Source organism: Oreochromis niloticus, linkage group LG7 (assembly GCF_001858045.2).
Source record: "Oreochromis niloticus isolate F11D_XX linkage group LG7, O_niloticus_UMD_NMBU, whole genome shotgun sequence".
NCBI lineage: Eukaryota > Metazoa > Chordata > Actinopteri > Cichliformes > Cichlidae > Oreochromis > Oreochromis niloticus.
The window spans coordinates 35,513,910-35,522,328 of NC_031972.2; the positions used below are offsets into that span (position 1 = coordinate 35,513,910).

General features: G+C 43.5%; 1 pseudogene; it reads right to left on the bottom strand.

Moving 5' to 3' along the window:
- Positions 1-5,086: 5,086 nt before the first annotated feature.
- On the bottom strand, positions 5,087-6,398 carry LOC100702501 (breast cancer metastasis-suppressor 1-like protein-A pseudogene; annotated as a pseudogene).
- Positions 6,399-8,419: the final 2,021 nt, after the last annotated feature.

An 8,419-nucleotide genomic window follows, 5' to 3' on the forward strand; every position in this document is an offset into this window, starting at 1 on the left:
TTTAAGGTGATAGGACATATGAATAACTGCAACTTGAATCTTTGACCCAGAGTTCAAGCTCACTGCTGTAATATATATATATATATATATATATATATATATATCAGGGGCGATTTTAGCCCAGTTTTGGGGGAGCTTTGATTCATTTTGGGGGCGCCCCCAAAATGAATCAAAGCACCACCAAAGATTTCTTACTTTTTTTGACAATATTTGCTGTTTGTGTGACACACTACTAAAAATATAAAAAACATACAGTACTTGGTTGAGACGGAACATTTTAACAACAAAAGTATAGATAACCCCTGCCCCCTCCCAAAATGGTTTGTTCCAGGTCGCCCCCATTCTGGCTCTAGGCTCGTTGCTGCCAGAGCAATGGTAGCTGAGACGCAGCGGAGCGGAGGTGGAGTGCCTGGATTAAAACAGGACATATTAGCAGCATTTAACCTTCAGTTACTCTTTATGTAGTTAGATAGGAGTCATGTTTCTTTTTAGCTGAAAAACCTTACACCCAGGTAACCTGCAGTGTTGAAAACGTGTTTTCCAATGATGTTTGCTACCCTACAATCCGTCCTACTCTGTAGTAAATTCAGCGACATTTGACCATCCTGTTTCTCCCACTGAAATGTATACAGCCTATTTAAAATCTAAAACTTAAAATTGCCCGTAGCCTGCTGTTGTTACCACTGTCCTGTTTGAAATGGATACTAACTAGCTAACTGACTGAATGCCCATTAACCTTATAACTCCTGTTGTGTGTGTGTGTGTGTGTGTGTGTGTGTGTGTGTTTGTGTAGAGAGAGACAGCCAGGTTCATAACGGATATAAGGAAGTTTTTTCAAAAACAGGAGCCACATTCAGGTAAAAGTGTAAGAACAAATGATCCATCAATAAAGGATAATGTTGGATCAGTGTTTCAATATTTTATATCTTTTATTAGATGTTCATGTGGTTTGGTTATTTGCCTTTTGGTTGAAAGTACACTGTGAGAGGACTTTTCGTTAGTGATCTTAATAAAAAAAAAATTCATATTAATGTAATTTTTTCATCTAATTGAATCCAATCTATTTGTGTATGATTGTCAGTCCAAAGAGGGAGAGAGGAAAGAGGGGAACGTGAGGAGAAAGTACAAGGTCAGGAAGAACCAGGTAAGGAAACAGACAGGGAACAGTGACAGGCAAAACAGAAACTGTTAAACTGACAAAGAGAAAAAACCTGATTTTACTCACACAATCAGGAAGTTGCTTTCTCCCTGTATTAAAGCTGCTATACAGAATCTGCAAAACAAACTGGGTTGAAACATTTTTGACCCTCTTTAACAACATTCCAACATAACATTATCATTGATTGGGGAGATTAAAATTAATGATATATTTTTATGTGGTTCAGCCACAACTCTACTAAAACCTCAGCCAGTAATAGGTAGGCCAACTTTTGGACTGTCCAGTTGTCTGTATGACTGCCGCATAGAGACTTATGCGGCAGAGAAACACTTATCAGTGTTTCTCAAACTTTTTACAGTGTGTACCACCTGAGAAAAATGTCAAGCTCTCCCAAGTACCACTATGAAAGCATGAAACTGAAGTAAACTGAGTGCAAAACATGCACTCAGTTTACTTCTTACGCACTATGAGCATCATTTAAATAACCTTTATCAGGTTTGATGGTTTTGTTACAGACTTCTCAAAAAAGTGTTTTGCTTTTCTTTCACAAATGTGGGGGTTGTGTTAAAATGTACAAAACGGTGATGTCATGTTTTGTGACGAGGATCCAGGCACAGAGAGACTTGATGAATTTAAGAATCTTATGATTTAATAAAGAAATTTGCAGACTTGCACAGAGATGGTAAAATTATGATGACTGATAACGGAGATGAAGACAACAGACGATGAGGACAGGGAGGAACAGGGGTTTAAATGCACCAAGGAGACAGTCAGAGGGAACTAAAGCGCCTTGAGGCGACTTTTGTTGTGATTTGGCGCTATATAAATAAAATTGAATTGAATTGAATTGAATTGAATTGAACTCGGGACAACTGGAGACATTTAAGGATGCATGGACTCACAGAGACAGGGAAGAAGTCTCATCGTGACGTGTAAAGTTTATCTTGCCTGGCTGGGCAGCTCTCTGGGTGCTCAGCACCCCCAAAGCTCTGATCCTAGAATCGCCCCTGATATATATCATAATAATCTGACAATAAATATAATATTGGCGATATTATATTTACATTACCACAGTGAGATGATTTTAGTCTCATGAACAACATCAGCTAATAGTTATTTACTAGCTAATCTTAAAATGACTGTTCAGTACAGAAATGAAGCCCAACTATCATGTTTTACAGTCCTGTGGTTTCATCCTCAGATACTAATCAAAGTGATGTCATAAAAAATGAATGAACAACAAAACATTTTTTATCCTTCATTTCTGTCACACAATGCTGTATGAAACGTTTCTTGCGGTTAGTATCATGGTTGCTAGGCAACCTGAGCAGCGCGACGATGGCTAGACCGTCCCATTTCACAAGCCTCTCACTTCCGCACTTCTCGCACTTATGGGACTTTGGAGTTGACGTCACGCCGCAGTGCATTGTGGGATCGCGGCACCATGACTGAAGGCCACAAATCAAAACAAACACACTGTGTTGGAAGCAGGACTGTCAGAACCATGCTTAAAATCAGTGCAAAAGACAAAGGGCTGTATCCCGATTGCGCCCAGACGCCAAGAGACGGTACTTGGAAAAAATAGCGTTAATCGGTAATGTGGACCCGTATGAAATAAGGCAGTGGAGCGGAAACCCAGACAGCCTACCGCCGTTGTCCTATTCCGATATTTTCGTGTACCTTGTCTGTGGAGTCAGCGCATACACGGCGAATCATTTTCAGAATTATAAATTCCTGGAGGCGCACATCTAATTCACAAACGGTTGGGTACAAGATTTGGCCGTTTTTAAGCCTCCACGTTGTGAGTACGTTGACCATATGACCAAGATACAGCTTGAGGTTGCACATAACATTGACTTCTCCTCAGCAGCTGCCCCCAAAATTGCTCTAGATGAACGATTCACGATTGATGCCAGCTGTGAGTTGCCATGTAAATAGTTTGCATTTCATGTGTACCTGCACATGTACTTGCTAAGTACATGTGAACAGATCTTGAATAAAAAACAATAAGCATACTTTTCTTTTCTGTTTTATTGAAACCACTTTACAGATAGTACAATTATTTACAATGAATTGTACATGCAACACAGCAGTTTTATGAATATTCAACAAGAGCAAGTTTCATTTGGCCCTGGTTTGACAACCACACTGGGGCACATTTTCACCAAAACACAGCAAACCTTAACAATCTTATCAAGCAGTGTTGTGTCTTCACCCTCACATGATATGAGTAACTCCCGTCCACAGCCTCCATGACATGGTGATTTTGTTGTTGGTCTTCTGTCAGATCTTCATCTATTACTTCTGCACGGGGCACACCTTCATACTCTGCAGCTGCATAATAAAAGCGTGTAAGATAAAATTAGTGCATCTGTGAAGGTTCTCAGTCATCCAGGTCATCGTAGTCTAAGGAGCTTGGAAAGAAAAGCGTCTGGACTTCTTTGAGTTGCTTGAAGACGTTTCACCTCTCATCCGAGAAGCTTCTTCAGTTCTAAGGCTCAATTGGTGGGGAGTCCCAGATTTAAACCCAGTGGGAGTTTCCCCCCCAAAGAGGGACAAAGGACCCCCTGATGATCCTCTACCTAATCACATGAGCCAAGGTGTGAAAGCAGGTGGGGGTCCTAATCAACCAGGGTTTCAGGTGAGCTCATTGTGAAACCTGGCCCCACCCTATCATGTGATTTCCTGAGGTCAGATGGCCCAGGATGTGAGTGGGCGTTAAGGCGTCTGGGAAGGGATCTCAAAACTGGATTATAGATGGCAGACAGTTGGTGTCGTAAACCACCACCTCTGTTCAAAGATGGTAGCTCACAGTGGACGTAAATGGCTTCTTTCACTCCTCTTTCAAACCATCTGTCCTCTCTGTCCAAAATGTGAACGTTGGCATCCTCGAAAGAGTGACCTTTATCCTTAAGATGCAGATGGACAGCTGAGTCTTTTCCCGTGGAGGTGGCTCTTCTATGTTGTTTCATGCGCTTGTGAAGTGGCTGTTTGGTCTCTCCGATGTAGAGGTCTGGGCATTCCTCGCTGCACTGTACAGCATACACCACATTGTTAAGTTTGGGTTTAGGAGTTTTGTCTTTTGGGTGAACCAGTTTGTGTCTGAGTGTGTTGCTGGGATGTCGTGTTAGGGGTTACTGCATTACTGCAGGCTTTATAACAATGAAACAATGCTAATAAATTTGAACAACCATGCCAACCACTAAATTACCTAATGGTGTTAATAAAGATGGCAGCATTTACACGTTCATGAGGAAAAATGTGAACTGTACTTTGAAGAGCATGTGAGAGAGAGAGAGAGAGAGAGAGAGAGAGAGAGAGAGAGAGGGAGGGAGGAGGTAGATGTGAGAGAAGAGGATGCAACACCTGTAGAATGACAACATTAGCACTTTAACTTGAACAAGGCAGACTGAAAAGAAAAATGCCTGTTTTTACTCTTACACTAATAACAAATAGTCTTTGTAAGTCAGCTCACTGACAGGAATTCTGTGCATTACTCTTTCCCGAATAACCTCTTTTATTGGTTTTGTAAAATATCTCATGGCTGGTCTTCAAAACAAAGTAAACTGTATTAAAGGCCAAAAAAACAAACAAACAAACAAACAAAAAAAACCATATATTTTATGGCATCATTGATGAATTCTCCCCCGACTTAGTCACTGGAAGCCTGAAATTTGAATACTCCCGCCCACTTTACCAGCATAAGCACACCAATTAGCTCACTCAAGCCAACCACAATGTGGAGCGAGGACACCAACCTCACCGAATACAACCTTTGAGAAGCATTTAAATTTTTAATGAAAGCCATCTGTGCATCTGAAGTGAATGGATGTATTCAAAATGTTAACACTGACTGAAAAGCATTTTGAAAGAACAGGTTCAGTGATGCTTAAGCTGTAGTATCAATGGCTTTTACGCACTGAGCCGTTTTCATAACGTTTAACATGAGACGTTTTAATTGTTGTGGTTTCCTTAACAAACTACAAAAACCTGTGTCGGCTGAAACTGTCTACAGAGCCTGAGTGTGAAATAAAGCAGCAATACCCAAACATACAAGTGGCTATCAATAATGCTTCCGTTCCTGTTTATCTATTAAAGTCATGATGTTCGGCAGGAGAGGCAGCTTGACCAATCATCTCACAGACAGGTTGAGTCACTGTCAGCTGAGAAGTGCAGAGGATTCTGGGAAGACAGAAATGTCCTGCTGTGTGCGTTTTTATGACTGCAGACCTGAATGCCACCATGTGTCATGTAGAGGTTTCCATTTGTTGGAGGTCCTTGAGGTGTTTTTTCCTATGCGGCTGCCTGTGTGGGTGTCTCAGCAGTTTAGAATGGACCTGCTTCTGTCGGGTCTGAATGGGAACGCAGAGCTCTCAGAGTCAGATCTCCCTCTGTGAGGCCCGAGCGTAGCCACGGCCTTCCTGATCGCGGTCCAGTCCTCTAGGATGTCCAGATCTGGTAGCATGTAGACAATATATGGACCAGACACCACCGATGGGCGTCTCCTCTTCTTATCTGGACTTAAAGCATCTCGCCTCTTCTTCCTTCCTGACAGCTCATCGTTCCACAGCTCTGACGTAATATCGATGCTGTGCCTGTCCTCCTCTAGTCTTCGGATTTTCTCCTCCAGCTCATTCTGCACTGTATCAAACAGCAGCAACTTCTCACTCTCCCAGTGTTGGCATGCTGCCTGGATCTCACATTCGTACTTGTTCTTCACAGACTCCAAACACAACTCTCTGTAGATACCTGCCACCTTGGTGCGGACCTGCATGTTCTCCAGCAGTACTGCCAGAGGCTCCAGATATTCTGCCGCCCGGCCAGCCTCCACCTCTGCCAGCTTGCTGTTAACCTGACTGAGACGCTCACGATACAACTGGTCTTTGAGATCAGTGAATTGCTTCTCCAAGTTGCACATTTCATCCAGACACTCCATCCTTCTCCGCTCACAGTCCTCCTCATCCATTTCTGAGCTGTCTCCATCCTCAGAGACAGAGGAAGTGTCAGAGTCCTCCTCCTCTGAGCTTGATGCCTCCTGCTCATGTTCCTCTGCCTCCATCTCCTCAGCTGTACTCTCCTTTTTCTCCCGGTCACGGTGCAATGGCATGGCGGCAACTCTGCGTCGGGTTAAAGATATGTGGTACTTTGCAGGATGTATTGGGAAAAGATATTTTCGGAGGGAAAAAAAAAGTAAAAACTTATCGTTATACCTCAGTTACGATTACACTCGTGTGCTCCAGCTAAGCTTCTCCTGAGTTTCTCTGATACACCGGCTACATAGGGGATGACAATGTTGTTGCGTCTGTCTTTCTTATCCTCCCTTGCTGGTGTCTGATCTTCTTTTCTGTGCATCTTTGCTGACTTTATAAACGCCCAATTAGGATAACCACATGTTTTAAGTGCTTCCTTTACATGTGTGTGTTCCTTCTTTTTCCCTTCAGGCTTAGAGGGAACATGTTCTGCCCGGTGGTGTAGGGTCCTGATAACCCCAAGTTTGTGTTCCAGAGGGTGATGGGAGTCAAAGAGGAGGTACTGGTCCGTGTGTGTGGGCTTTTGGTAAACTTCAATGTTGAGGTTGCCATTCTCTTCAATGTGCACAGCGCAGTCCAGGAAAGGCAAACAGTTATCCTTAGTGTCTTCCCTGGTGAACTTGATGTTTTTATCCACGGTGTTAATGTGCGCAGTGAAGGATTCCACTTCTTGTCTTTTGATTTTGACCCAGGTGTCGTCTACATATCTCTACCAGTGGCTGGGTAAAATGGTAAATGGCCTGTATTTATATAGCGCTTTAACAGTCCCTAAGGACCCCAAAGCGCTTTACATATCCAGTCATTCACCCATTCACACACTGGTGATGGCAAGCTACATTGTAGCCACAGCCACCCTGGGGCGCACTGACAGAGGCGAGGCTGCCAAACACTGGCGCCACCGGGCCCTCTGACCACCACCAGTAGGCAACGGGTGAAGTGTCTTGCCCAAGGACACAACGACCGAGACTGTCCAAGCCGGGGCTCGAACAGGCAACCTTCCGATTACAAGGCGAACTCCCAACTCTTGAGCCACGATCACCCCTACACAGCGACCATCTTTGAACAGAGGTGGTGGTTTACGACACCAACTGTCTGTCATCTATAATCCAGTTTTGAGATCCCTTCCCAGACGCCTCTCACATCCTGGGCCATCTGGCCTCAGGAAATCACCGCTTTCACACCTTGGCTCATGTGATTAGGTAGGGGGTCCTTTGTCCCTCTTTGGGGGGGAAACTCCCACTGGGTTTAAATCTGGGACTCCCCACCAATTGAGCCTTAGAACTGAAGAAGCTTCTCGGATGAGAGGTGAAACGTCTTCAAGCAACTCAAAGAAGTCGAGACGCTTTTCTTTCCAAGCTCCTTAGAATAAAATTAGTGCATACACATAAGGTAAATGTACACCAGTATTCCAGGTGCGTGATTCATCTGAAAGTTATGTGGAGATTAGAGTACAATGAGCGCAATTTTGTATGTTTTTGGGGTGGGGGTTACCTCCGACTGGTGCTCTTTTTCACTTTCGTTGCACTCGCCTTGCGTGCCGGTGTTCCAGATCAACTGGCGTTTAGATCAACTGGCGTTTAGATCAACTGGCGTTGGTCGAACAGATGTGTGGCAGTCTTGCGTTTCAGGAGCTGCTACCGACAAACCAGCAAAAAAAACGCCAAATGTGTCATCTGTGACACTTGTGAGGTTATCTCAAACACACTCTGTCAGTCTTGATGCTGTTGAACAACAAAATGTTAAAAAATGTCGCGAGTTTACCTGGTGTTATCTTCATGCGCGACGCGATCGTGAAAACAGCAAGCAATTAACACCACGCCGATGTTGTTCACAGGACAGCAAGAGTAAACGATCGGGAGACTCTTGTCGTCGTTATCGTTCCCCTCGCATGTTTTATTTCTCTGGTTTCAGCGCTTTTGCTTCACAACTAAAGCGTGCATTTTACTTTGTGTGCACTAACATGGACTCGAATCAACCATCGCCACCTCTGGCCAAGTGCCATAGCCTACAGCCAGATCAACTTGTGACACACATCTACACCACGTTTGAATTCGTTTCATGCACAATACATTTGTAACTTTCATTTCATACATTTGTAGAGCGCAGTAACAAGCAGCTCTTTGAAGGACGTTTCTATCAAAGCTGAGTGAACCCTGTACTGTATGAACATAATAGTTAAATAATATTTTTACTAGTTCCTGTTAATGTTTGTGTCTCATCTCTACATCTT